The sequence below is a fragment of the Lygodium microphyllum genome, chromosome 27 (genome assembly GCF_053477565.2).
Source record: "Lygodium microphyllum isolate KBCC chromosome 27, Lygodium_microphyllum_v1.1.10, whole genome shotgun sequence".
NCBI classification, from domain to species: Eukaryota; Viridiplantae; Streptophyta; class Polypodiopsida; order Schizaeales; family Lygodiaceae; genus Lygodium; species Lygodium microphyllum.
Window position 1 is genome coordinate 119,953,888 of NC_141161.1, and position 13,640 is coordinate 119,967,527.

The window sequence follows — 13,640 nt, forward strand, 5'->3', positions numbered from 1 at the left end:
TTGGCTTGTTTGGTATATGATTGTTGGGCTTTAGCAATCATATCCTTTACCTCATCAAAAATAGTGTTATGCATAATAGCAATATCATCGGCACTTTGTATTCTATTAGACAAAGATGCAACAGGTGTAGATAATCTATATCCATAAATAACTTCAAAAGGTGCTTTCTTTGTAGATGTGTGCGGTGTATTGTTATATGCAAACTGTAATAAATGTAAATGAGTATCCCATGTCTGAGGTTTAGAGATAGTGTATGCACGTAAAAGATCTAAAATAGTGCTATTTGTGGCTTCTGTTTGTCCATTTGTTTCTGGATGAAATGCAGATGAGAAATCAATCTTTGTGCCTAGATTTGCAAACAGTGTAATCCAGAAATTATTACAAAATCTAGAATCTCTATCTGAAATAATCACTTTCGGCAATCCATGGTTAGTAAAAATAGTTTTCAAAAATAACTGTGCTGCTTGTGATGCTGTTAAAGTTTTCTTACATGCAATGAAATATGCTTGCTTACTAAATCTATCTACAATTGTCCAAATCATGTCATGGTTAGATTTAGTATTTGGTAAGCCAGTAATGAAATCCATAGATATATGTTCCCAAGGTTTAGATGGAATAGATAAAGGCATTAATAACCCATACTGTTTACCATGATGTCTTTTTATTCTTTGACAAATCAGACATTCAGAAACAAAATTAGACACATCTGCATCCATATGCGGCCAATAAAAATCTTCAGTTAACATGCGTAATGTAGAAATGATACCTCTATGACCTTGATATGGGGGACAATGAATTTCATTTAAAACAAAAGATCGGAATGGAATAGTAACACACAGTCTCTTTTCAAAGAACATGAATCCATCATTATATGATAATGAATCAACAGGAATGAAATTATTTTGAACTAATTTTTGCCAATCAGAATGAAAAGTAATATCCTGGTGATATGTGTCTTTCATAGCAATCAAAGAATCAAAAGATATGATAGAAATGTTATAAATTGCAGGTCTTCTACTTAATGCATCAGCAACTACATTTTCTTTTCCAGGTTGGTATTGAATGATAGGATGGAAACTTTGAATGAATGAAGCCCATTTGATATGGCGGTCAGAAATTTGGGGTTGGCTAAGTAGATGTCTAATGCTTTGCTGGTCGGTCTTTATCATGAATTCTGAACCCATTAAATAATGCTTCCATTGTTTCAATGCTTGAACAACTGCTAAGAGTTCCTTGTCATAAGTGGAATATTTAAGCTCAGAAGGTTTCAGCTTAGAACTAGAATATGCTATTGGATGGTTATCTTGCATTAGCACGGCTCCTATTCCTGATCCGCTAGCATCTGTCACAACTAAAAAGAATGGTCTATTAAAGTCAGGCAATTGTAGGACAGGGGCTTTGGTCAATGCACGTTTAAGTAAATCAAAGGATTTCTGCTGGTTTTCAGTCCATTGATAAATAATACCTTTCTTAAGAAGTTTGGTCAGTGGTAAAGCAAGTAATGAGAAATTACGTACAAACTTCCTATAGAAACTAGCAAGACCAAGGAATGAGCGTAATTCATGTACATTTTTAGGAATAGGCCAATGCAATATTGCGTCAATTTTCTTAGGATCAACTTTTATTCCTTCTTTTGATACAATATGACCTAGATATTCTATTTCTGTCTTAAAGAATTCACTCTTGTTAGGATTTGCAAACAATTGATTTTCTTTCAGTAATTGAAAAACTATTGATAAATGCTCGTAATGCTCTTTTTCACTTTGACTGAATACTAAAATATCATCAAAGAAAACAATCACACAATATTGATATTTTAGAAAAATACGGTTCATCATTCTACTGAAAGTGGCAGGTGCATTAGTTAATCCGAATGGCATAACTAAGAATTCGTAATGGCCAAACTGTGTCCTGAATGCAGTCTTAAATATGTCGGATCTATCTAACCTCACCTGATGATATCCAGATTTAAGGTCAATTTTACTAAATATAGAAGATCCTTGCAGTTTATCCATAAGGTCGTCAACTCTAGGTATAGGATACCTATTCTTTACAGTGATCTTGTTTAATGCTCGGTAGTCAATACACATCCGATAAGTATTATTCTTTTTCTTGACTAGGAGCACAGGTGCACCGAATGGAGAACTGCTAGGTCGAATTAAACCTCTATTTAGTAATTCTTCTACTTGAGTCTGGATTTCTTTTTGCTCTATTTGATTGTGCCTATATGGGGCTTTGCAAGGTGGTTGTGTGCCAGGTATTAGGTCAATCTTATGGTCTTCTGGACGTGATGGAGGTAAATCTGGTGGTAGGTCTTCTGCAAAACAGTCCTTAAAATATGCAAGAAATTCCTTATGTCTAGGGTGCATATGAGTTTCTTTTGCGTGCAATTCATTCACCCAAATGAGATATGATTTAGTATTCTTGCGTAGTGCACGTTTTGCTTGAGTATGCGAAAGCAGTGGAAACATATGAGATGCATGCATACCAAATAATGTAATAGATTTTCCTTGAAAATTTATATTCATTGTGTGTGTGGAATAATCTATATTGGGATTATGTTGGTGTCTCCATGGCATTCCTAGAATAATGTCGCTAGACTGTAATGGGACAACTAAGAAATTTCTTCTTTCAATATATGGACCAATTTGAATTTCTAAATTTTGAACTTCTTGTGTGCCATTGTACCTAGTGCCTAAAAATGCAGCCTTTATGCGATAGTGCGTAGGTACAGTATGCAATTTCAATTCCTTTACCAATTTTGCTGAAATAAAATCATGCGTACTACCGTCATCATGCAATACAGTTCTTTCTTTTCCATGCACCATACATTTCATAGTCAACAATGAATGTAAAGTAGGCATACCTGGTAAAGTGTCGGAAGTAGTAGTAGGATCATCTTCTTCTTCAGTGAAGTCCGGCATATCCTCATGCTCGTCCTCGTCCATAGCTCCAAGGTAGTTGATATGTGCTGATGGCTTCTTTGAATGACAATTTGCTGCGAGATGGCCTGGCCGGTGGCACTTGTAGCATACTATTGGCTTGGCTTTGGTCACATTATTTGCAATGGCTGGGAGTCTGGGTATATTTGGATTTGCTTGTTGGATAGGCTTAGGATTTGGATTGACAGTGGATGGTAATGCAGGTGGTTTAGGCCAATTCTTGCGGAAAGATGGTGATGAAAAACGTCCTGGATTAAACCTTCTGAAATTTGAATTGAATTGTTTAGATCCATAATTACCGTTTGCTTGGAATGGCTGTGGTCGTCGATCTCTTCCGCGTAACTTATCTTCAGTGTCGTGAGCTAAGGAGATGGCATCTTCAAGAGTAGCAGGCTTGAACATATTCACCTCAGCGTAGTAATGTCCAAGGAGTCCAGACATGTACTTCCGCTTATGGGTCGTCTCTGGTACGTCTTCAAGCATGCGTAGCTGTAAAAGTGCATTCCAAAAATGCTCTGTATACTGTGGAATAGGCTCACGGTCGCGTTGTTGAAGTAAATCCCATTGCTTGATTGCCTTCTCATGAAATTGCGGTGGAAGGAAATTTTGCATGAACTTCTTCTTAAAATCTTCCCATGTAGCAGGACATTCTATGCTCTTGCGGACGACAGTCCACCAAAGTGATGCTCTATCTATCAGATGATTAGTAACACACTTGATTTTATCTTTCTCAGGATAAGTTTCCTCATGGAAATAGTCATCAAACTGGCTAATGAATGATAAAACAGTCTTTCCTTCTCTTATGCCATTGAAAGTGCGAAACTTGAAACTTCGTTTACTTATCTTGGATTCCTTGCGAATGGTTTGTGCTTCAAGAGTGGCGTCGATGGTACGGCGTATCAAATCTTCAGCTTGAGGTTCTTCTTTATCAGTGGACGCTCCTTGTAGCTTTGTCAATTGCGCTTGCAAGGCTTGCCTAGCTCTTCGCTCTTCGTCCAATTGCAACATGATAAGATCCAGCTTTTGTTCCATGGTAGGCTTGGGTAGATCGTCTTCAGCCATAGGATCATCCATAAGTGGGGTAGTCATCCTGTAAAACTCAACAAACCTTTCTCACTCAAAATCAGTTAGCGGGATGAGCGTAGCTCAAATTTGGGGTTACAAGGCTATGTATTTTGGGTATTTTCTTCTTCAATTTTCAGAAATTCTGAAATATTTCTGTCTCCATTTGCTGAAAGTACTTCAACGAACTTGCAGATAGGTAAAACAGCTTGCTGCGAACAACTTTCCAGTTCTGAGTTTTTGCAAACGAACAAGTCTTCTAGGAGTTTCAAGCGTTAGTCAGTTCTGATTTAGTCTGACTTGCAGAGTTGCAGACTTAACAGACTTGCAGGGTTGTGAACTTGCTGAACTTAGCTGACTTGCAGGACTTGCAGTACTTGATTAGTGTCGACTTGCGAAACTTGTCTTCTGGAGTGCGTGACCGAGAGTTTGCAGACTTATCTGCCTTCACTGACTTGCAGAGTATAGAGGTAACTTAAGCTTAATTAGTTAAGCTTAAGCTTAATAAGCTTAAGTAATGGAGAAATAGGCCGCCGTTTTTCAATCGTGGGGGGGGGGGCGTTTTTGATTCCGCGCGGATTTTTCGGAGGTATCTTCTTGTCAGTCGATTGACGATTTGAAACTTTTTTAAAGTTTCTTAAGCTTAAGACTAAGCTTTAAGCTCAAACTAAACTTGATTAGGAAAGATCTTATCTGTAACTCCACGACTTCATGAAGGAAGTGTTTGAGTGGTCCTCCGCCGACAGAGAGTGGTCCTTCGCGATCTGAGAGTGGAAACAGGGGTTCTTGATTGCCAGAAGTCTGCCTGTATCGACGGTTCGCGACGAGATTGACTGTAGAGGTCATTTGTTCCTGGAGCTCCGCCTTCGCCCGAGATTGGTAGCGATTGGAAGCCCTTGATCTCTGCTCCGCTCTGATACCACTGGTACGCAGATCGGACGCAGGTAGCTCACGTAGCGAATTCCCAAAGGTCCCCAAGAACAAAGCACTCTACTTTTTAGCACAAAAATCAATGTGAAAGCAAGCACGACATGAGACAAGAGACAAATTGGGTTGAATCTCCCCCATGCCTTGAGTGAGCGCTTCACAAAGCATGTATTTAATATATATTTTCAATCTTTTTGCTCAAAAATAGCCCAATTACAAAAATATGACAAGCTTTTAGCTTTTGAGTTTGCTTTCTACCAAAAATAGGAAAATAAAGCTAATGGACGGTGCCCAAAGAGTCTGGCACGCCCAATCTCAATGTTCAAATAAAAATAACATATCCAGGCGCATAAGCGCATACAAAATAATAATAAATAGTCGATGTCTCTATAGACATAATCAAAATATAGGCGTGGCGCCTATCAAAATATAGTCGAAAGATCGGAACCCTGCTAGACTCCAATGCTTTCCTCCGCCACTGCTGCTATCTCTACACATCAACTGAAGCATTCACAATCGTTAGTAAAATAACACAATTAAACCGACAAAAGTGAATACCTAGCAGTCTTCAGCTACATAAATAAATCAACTGGTTAGAAATAAATCCTAACCTTAATTTATTACGAGTGCGCACTCTAAACTCATAAACGTTTATTAATTTAATATGCATTTTGCGGAATCACCCGCTATGGAATCACCCATGTACACACTAAATTAATGAAACGCCCAAAAAGGACAGGCGTCCCCATCAACTTCTCGCACAAAGAATCCTCTTTGCGTATGAGCCCCGGTTATCTAAGTTTACGGAATCCACCGTAAAACCTCACGGAATCCACCGTGGAATATGCCTCCTGGCATCAATATCTGAAGCCTTGTAATTGGTTTTCGTTGGGAGAAGATGAGCGACCTTTGTTAGCATGTCTACTATTACCATTATTGAGTTATATCCTCCTTGTACAGAAGGTAACCCAACTACAAAGTCCATGCTAATAAATTCCCATTTCATCTGGGGAATGTCAAGTGGCTGGAGTTTTCCTGGTAACTTGACACGTTCAGATTTTACCCTTTGGCAATTTAGACATTCAGTGACATACTTAAGTACATCACCCTTGAGTTTTTGCCAGTAATAACTTTTCCTAACAGCATTAAGAGTTTTTGCATATCTTGGGTGTCCTAAAAAAGGAGAATCATGTGCTTCCCAAAGTATCCTTCTCTTGAGAGTCTGACTTGAAGGAATGCATAGTCTCATTCTGAAATAAACAAGTCCTTCATCTTCATCTATAGAGAATTCCTGATACTTAGTCTTGAATTTGGGATCTTGTTCCTTATTCTGAACTTCCCAAAACAATTGTTGATAGTCTAGGTCCTTATTTGCTTCATCCTTGGTCAACTCGATGATAGGATTAGTCGGCATCGATACCATTGTAGCCAGAGTTTCTGACCTAGATGGTTCTTCAGTGATAAGAGCATTAAGGAAGGCTTTACGGCTAAGGGCATCTGCTACTACATTTTCTTTACCGTGTCTGAACTTAATTTCAAAGTCATATTCCTGTAGAACCTCGATCCAACGTCGTTGCCTCATATTAAGATCAGGTTGAGTAAAAATCCACTTAAGACTTTTATGATCTGTGACTAAGGAAAACTTATTTCCAAGCAAGTAATGTCTCCATAATTTGAGAGCATGAATCACAGCTAATAACTCCAGGTCATGAGTAGCATATTTCTGCTCATGGATTTTCAATTTTCTTGAAGAGTAAGCTATAGGATGTCCTTCCTGCATTAGCACACATCCCAATGCAAGAGAGCTGGCATCTGTGACAACTTCAAATTCCTTGCTTAAGTCAGGTAGCCTTAAGATAGGAGCAGTTACCAGACTATGCTTTAGTTGCTCAAAGCTAGATTGTTCGATTGGCGTCCAAGTAATGGCAACTTGCTTCTTAAGTAAATTTGTAAGAGGTGCTGCAATTTGAGCATAGTTTCTGATGAATACCCTATACCATCCTGTTAGACCTAGAAAACTTCTCACTTCCTTGATAGTGGTTGGGGGCGGCCAATCTTGAACATCCTTGACCTTGGAAGGATCTACTAATATACCCTCAATAGACACTATGAATCCCAAGTATTCAATCTTTCTTTTGAAGAATGCACACTTCTTCTTCTTGGCATACAACTTGTGTGTTCTCATTGTCTCTAGGACAATGCGAAGATGTGGTTCATGATCCTCTTCCTCCTTAGAATAAGTTAGGATGTCATCAAAGAATACAAGGACAAAGTCATCAAGATGGGGTCTAAAAATGTCCTGCATTAACCTGTTGAAGGTAGCTAGAGCATTTGTCAATCCAAATGACATCACAATGAATTCGAAATGGCCGTATCTTGTGTTGAAGACTGTCTTTGGAATGTCTTCATTCTTGACTCTAATCTGGTAATATCCTGACCGAAGATCAATCTTAGAAAAGATCTTTGCTCCTTGTAGACGATCAAGAAGCTCATCAATCCTTGGGATTGGGTACTTATTCTTTACTATCACCTGGTTTAGCCCTCGGTAGTCGATACAAAGACAGAGAGTTCCATCTTTCTTCTTTTGGAATAATACTGGGGCTCTCCATGGTGAATTACTTGGCCGGATATATCCTTGTTCTAGCAGTTGCTTGAGTTGCTCTTTTAGTTCGATGGCTTCAGGAATAGACATTTTGTAAGGTCTTTTTGCCACTGGAGCAGCTCCTAGAACAAGTTTGATCTCATGATCAACTTCTCTTTCTAGAGGTAACTCAATTAGCTCTTCAGGAAATATGTCAGCGTACTCTTTTAACCAGGATGGTTCTTCTTCTGCATGACCATCTTGATTTGTCTTGTTAAGCTTGATCAAGTAAACAGGTAATCCTTTCTTCAAGCCTTTCACAATTCGAGAAGCTTTTTCCAATTGAACTTTAGGTTTCCCTGTTTCACCTTGTGTAGTTGCTATTTCACCATTCAAATCCTGAAATGTGACTTGACCTTTTCCACAATGGATATGAGCATCATTGGGAATCAGCCAATCCATTCCTAGTAAACATTCATAGGCTCCTAGGTTCATTACCCTGAACCTCATACTTGAAAGGTTTTCCCCTAGGTTAAACTCTACCTTGGCAGTTTGCTGTGTAGAAAGTACTTCCTTTCCATCTGCTAATTCCACAAGCAGCTTTGATGCATTTACAATATCTATACCTATATTCTTAGCACACTTGGGTGAAATAAATGAGTGTGTACTTCCACAGTCAATCAAAACTTTAAATGATTTACCTTGGTGACTAGCCGGTGTCTGTATTACCGAATATTGACGATTTGGTCCTTTCCTGTGGAATGCAGCATGAACAGTTGCTCTTTCAATATCTTCTTCCATAGTAGGGTCTTCCTCCTTATTAGTCTCTTTTAGGGTAATATTTGACGTTCTTCCTCTTGCCATAGCTACATAACCAAGACCTTGGGCAGCTCTGCCTTGACCTCGAAATTGGCCTTGGTGATGGTTTCTACCAAGCTTTGGAAAATCTCTCCTGAAATGTCCTGTCTCATTACAGTGGAAGCACCTAAGACCATCCCTGTTTCCTTGGGTAGGAATAAAATTTCCAACTGCATTGGATTTTGCCTTCTTCTTTTGTCCTTGGAAAATTTGTCCTTGGGTTCTTTTTGCTTGACCTTTGAATCCTCCTTTGTTCTGGTTATTGTAGCTCTAGAACTTATTGTTATTAGGCTTTGATTGTACTTCCCGCACAATAGGAGCAGCTCGAATCAAAGCATCCTGGAGGTCTATGGGGCGCATTGATTCTAAACGAGTGTTCAGAGGATAATTTACCCCATTGCAAAACTTAGACACTTGTTGAACAGTATCCATGGGGGGTGCATATTTAAGAAGAGAAACAAACTTGGAGTAGTATGCGTCCAAGGCCAGTCCCATTTGCTTCAAATTGAAGAACTCGTTCATCTTTTGGGTGCCATAAGCTGGAGGTAAATACCTCCCTCTTACAGCTTCTTTCAGCAAGTCCTAAGTAATGGTATTTTCAGGGACACCTTGATCTCGGCATCACTGCTTCCACCAAAGTCGAGCTTCACCAATTAATTTTAGCTTAGCTATCATAGCTTGGTTGGTTGGGATAGTTCCAGCAGCAGTAAAATAATCTTCCATCGATTCGATCCAAATTTCTGCATCAGCTTCCACATTTTCGCCTTTCCCATTAAACTCTGGAGGTTTGACTTGCTTCAATAAATTCCTTTTCTCTTGAGCTTCGTTGGGAATTATTGTGGGTGCAAGATTGTGGGAAATTTTTAGAAATTCGTAAGTTAAATTTTACAACTCTATGTAGCGTCAATAATTGAGTTCAGTACTCAAAATATCTCTCACTTAGTTTACTGAAACAACTCTCAAATCAACTTTCTTCCCATAAAATTAAATTGCAATTTCAGAGGTTTCAAGACAAAAATAATAAAATAGGATTGCATTATTTCTTTGATTGATGAAGTATCAATCAATCTTTTATTACAATGGATGTACAAGGTAATCAGATGGAAGGAAATACATTATTCTGATGGCTCACGGGCTCAACTTATTTTCTCTCAGGAAAGGATTCCCTACTACAATCTAAGTATGACACTCTGATACATCCTTTATGAAGTAACTTGGATTCCGAGAGTAAATATCTAGGAATCTATATTTTTGAGGGAGTTTAGAAAATCCCTCTTTTTTGTAGTTGCGGCGGCTAGAGCGACCTATGACTTTTATTCTGTCAGCCGGAAGGATCTTCGTAACTTCCCCATAGATATATTGGTTTAGTTTGATCTTCTTGCCTCTAGTATACAGGGTTGAGTTTACAGTGGCCTCATGAAATAGATAGATCTTAACAACTTTAAGATCTTCCATCCATTTTACCCTTTTCAGATTATTTTGAAGATAAGCTAGACGGCTTGCATCAATATAGCAATATCCTCCACTAATCATCCATCGTCTTTCATGATATAGAGGCGACGGGTTGTACAACTGATCTAGTACTCGCGTCATCTGAATTCTCCAGGATAAACTGGATGAATGCATAGCTGACATAAACATTACTTGAAAGATCAAGAATCGCTTCCAAGATTCATTACTCTGCCATAATTCAAAAAACATACGTTAATAGAGAGAAGAAACATGTCCTAGGCTATGCTTAGAAAAAATAATAATTTTCTTAAGCTTACGTCGTAATCTATACTAACGTGGGCTCTGATACCAACTGTGGGGTGTCCGCTAGTCCCAATCCAGGGCACACCTTTTAGTAGTCCATCAGTAGGTTTTTCCATAAATGACGCCGCCCGGTGCTCCCTTGGAACATCACGGGTTTGTCACTTAGGCCCTACCGAGTCTACTTCGCAACGGGAGAGTTCTAGCCGAACCCACTAGGATCGACCTGAAGACCTGGGTTTCTAAAATCGGATGGGTCTCCTAGCAGCCAGCTAGCATCAGTAATTTCGAGTTCCACTTTTTAGAGGATTACTCGATCTGAAGCGGACTTGCCATTGCACTTGGTTCAAAGAGAATGGGAGACGGAGGGGAGTGTGGTACGTCAACCCTCGTGCCCATAAGGCAAAATCCCATTCTGGCCCCCTAAAACAATGCAAGTCGGTTCTACCTAATGACTACTTGGTCAATTTATCGTCTTCCTATTTCTATATCCGATGTAGAAAAGCTCCCAGCTAACCGGGACCACCCTACCATTGGACGGACCCGTCGGGGTTACGCCCACCCGCTTTCCTCTGATGATGGGTTATCTTTAGTTTTTTAATTACCTACAACACATTTATTGGAACATATACAATCAGCTTCCTTAATTAGTCCGTTTAGTCACACGTTCCTTCACATAATTTATCTCACTAATACGCATACAATTCGAATAGTAAAGCAAACTTCTTTATTATATTGGAAGTCTTATTACAATTTCCATCATTCTGTCCCAGCGGAAGATACACAGAATTCCATAAGGACATTCTGTCCACCAAGATTTCACCCTCATAACTAGTATTTAGGGTTCCAGGATCCCATCCTGGGTCACGAAGGGGCTCGTATGATTCTTGGAACAATGCAGGATTTACAGCCAGAGCCCCCTCTGGCACCTACAATTCCTACTGCCCGAGACTATCCCTACTAATAGACCTTTCGCCTACGGAGCCGGTCCAAGCCTCTCGTAGCGATAATCATGACCCCCTTGGAGTAGGGTCTCGCCGCTGGCTTGGGGGTAGCCTAGCGCGATCCTTCCTTTTATTCTGTTGGCAATAATTTCAATCAAAATCTAGATTCTAGCAAACACAAACAGTCCTTTCAAATATGTATCAAATAGTGCAATGACAATCATCCCAACATGTAAATCACAGTGTCACATAGCCAAGGTAGACTTTATCCTAAGGTAACCTTTCATTCTAATGAGGATTCTTCTCCCCATAAAGAAGTGTTGAATACACCTCTTAAAACATGTTAAGCAGGGCATGAGTTTTCCATTTGGATTCACTTATCTAAACATAAGCAAAATCCCTTAAGGAAATATATTGTGTTAATAAACTCAACGAGATGATCTTTAGGATTCCTAAATAGATAACTAGTTTCTATAACCTTCACTAATCAGTTCTTAACCTTGTCGCATTTGATCATAACTATATGGAATACGCGTAAAGACATATGTACAATAACCTTTGGCAATTAATTCTATCATGATTCAATGCCTTAGTATCCCAACTATTCTAGCTAGAAATCATAGTGATTAATCATTTTATGCTTGAACTAATATGTCTTTCTGGATGAGTTATCAGTTTAATGTGTAAGCGAAGAATATGAAAGCTAATATCCTATGTAATTTATCTTATCTTGTAAAATTGATAATCTAGTAATGAATAACCTGGTTTGGTGGCATGACGACATTAGGAACTTCATCTTTACTCGCGCTCGCATTAGCCACACCCGATGTTCCAATTGTGGTGGCAATTCCCGTAACCTCGGGCACTCCCGTATCATTGGCAATACCCGTTGCTTGACCGGTTGCATTGATTTCCATAGCTTTTCCACTTCGTCGCTTTGGAGCCATCGTCCACGAGGAGTTTGAGAGATAGGGAAGGTGGGATAGATTTTAGATGAGAGAGGGTAGAGAATATGGCTTAGTTAAAGATCGAGACAAGGGATTTGAGCTAACTCTCTTCCTCTTTCTCTTTCTCTCTCTCTCTCTCTTTCTAGCTTCTCGCAGCCTCTTGAAGGAGTATTCTTCCTTCTCTCTTCTTCTCTCTCGCAGCCTCTCGAGGTCTCCTTATCTCCCCTATGCCTCTCCCATGCCTCTTATTTATAGTGAATTGGGGAAGAGTGCTTGTGGTTGAGAAGTGGAGCTCTTTGTGGAGGGGATCTTGGAAAGATCAATGATCTAATGCTCAGATCATAAATCTGATGGTTCCATTGGCTCCGAAAGGGGGGTAAAACACCAAGACACTTGGTTAGAAAGCTCTCAGTTCACTCCTTCTTCTTTTCTCTGTTTGAAGTGCTATCTACTGCCTGTAAACTGCGATCGCGGCACGCGTGATTTCGCCAGTCACTTTTCCTTATTTTTCTTTTTATAAAATCTTCAAACTAACTAAGACATCACTTGTTTTTTTCTTTTAAATGACATCTAGTTCTAGAAATCTCCATATCTTTTTTTAAAAATTTTTTTAAAGATAATCTCTAAAATATTCTAGTCTTGTCCAAAAGTCTAATATTTTTAGATCATCCAAACTATACACATTATCCTAGTGATTAATATAACTCATAAGTTTCGTTCACGTTGTAATTTACGTGAAGGATGGCCACGGTCCTTGCCAATTCGAAAAAAATATCGAATTTACGACTCTTGATTTTTTTAAATAAAATATTCTAAATTAAATAAAAATTATTAATAATTAATGTTAGTTAGTTTTTACCTTAGTTAGTCTTTAGTTAGTAATCTTACTAACTTATTAATTAAATAACTAACTTTTGAACTAACCAACTAACTTTTATTGTGTGGAAATATTACATCCTTCTCCCCTTAGAGAAATCGAGATGTCCTCATCTCGAGAGAAACTGTGGGTATTGTTGATGAAGAGCATCCACATCTATCCATGAAGCATCTTCTTCAGGGTAATCCTTCCATTGGACAAGGTATTCTCTAAGGGTTCTACTCCTTAATTTGCTCTCCCTTACATCAATTACTCTGTCAGGTTGTAGCTCAAGGACTCCTTGGCTAGGTATTACAACTTGTTCATCATCAAGGATATGGTTAGGGTTAGCTACGTATGCTTTCAATAAGCTAACATGAAATACATTGTGGATTTTTATATTCTCAGGGAATTGTATCTTGTAAGCGCTTGGTCCTAGGCACTTGAGAATCTTATAGGGTCCACAATATCTTGGACTTAGCTTCTTAAACTCACCTAAAGACAAAGAACTCTTCTTTGGATGGACACGGATGAAGACCATGTCTCCCTCTTTGAGGATTCGTTCTTGCCTTTTTAGATCAGCATATGCCTTTTGTCGATCTTTGGCAGCTTGAATATCCTGTCTGATGATCTTGATTTGATCATCCATTTCTTCTAACATTTTTCTCGAGGCTTCTACCCTTAGAGTAGGATCGGAAAAATTAAGTGGCATACGACAATCTTGACCATATAGTGCCTGAAATGGAGTCATCTGAATACTTCGATGATAGG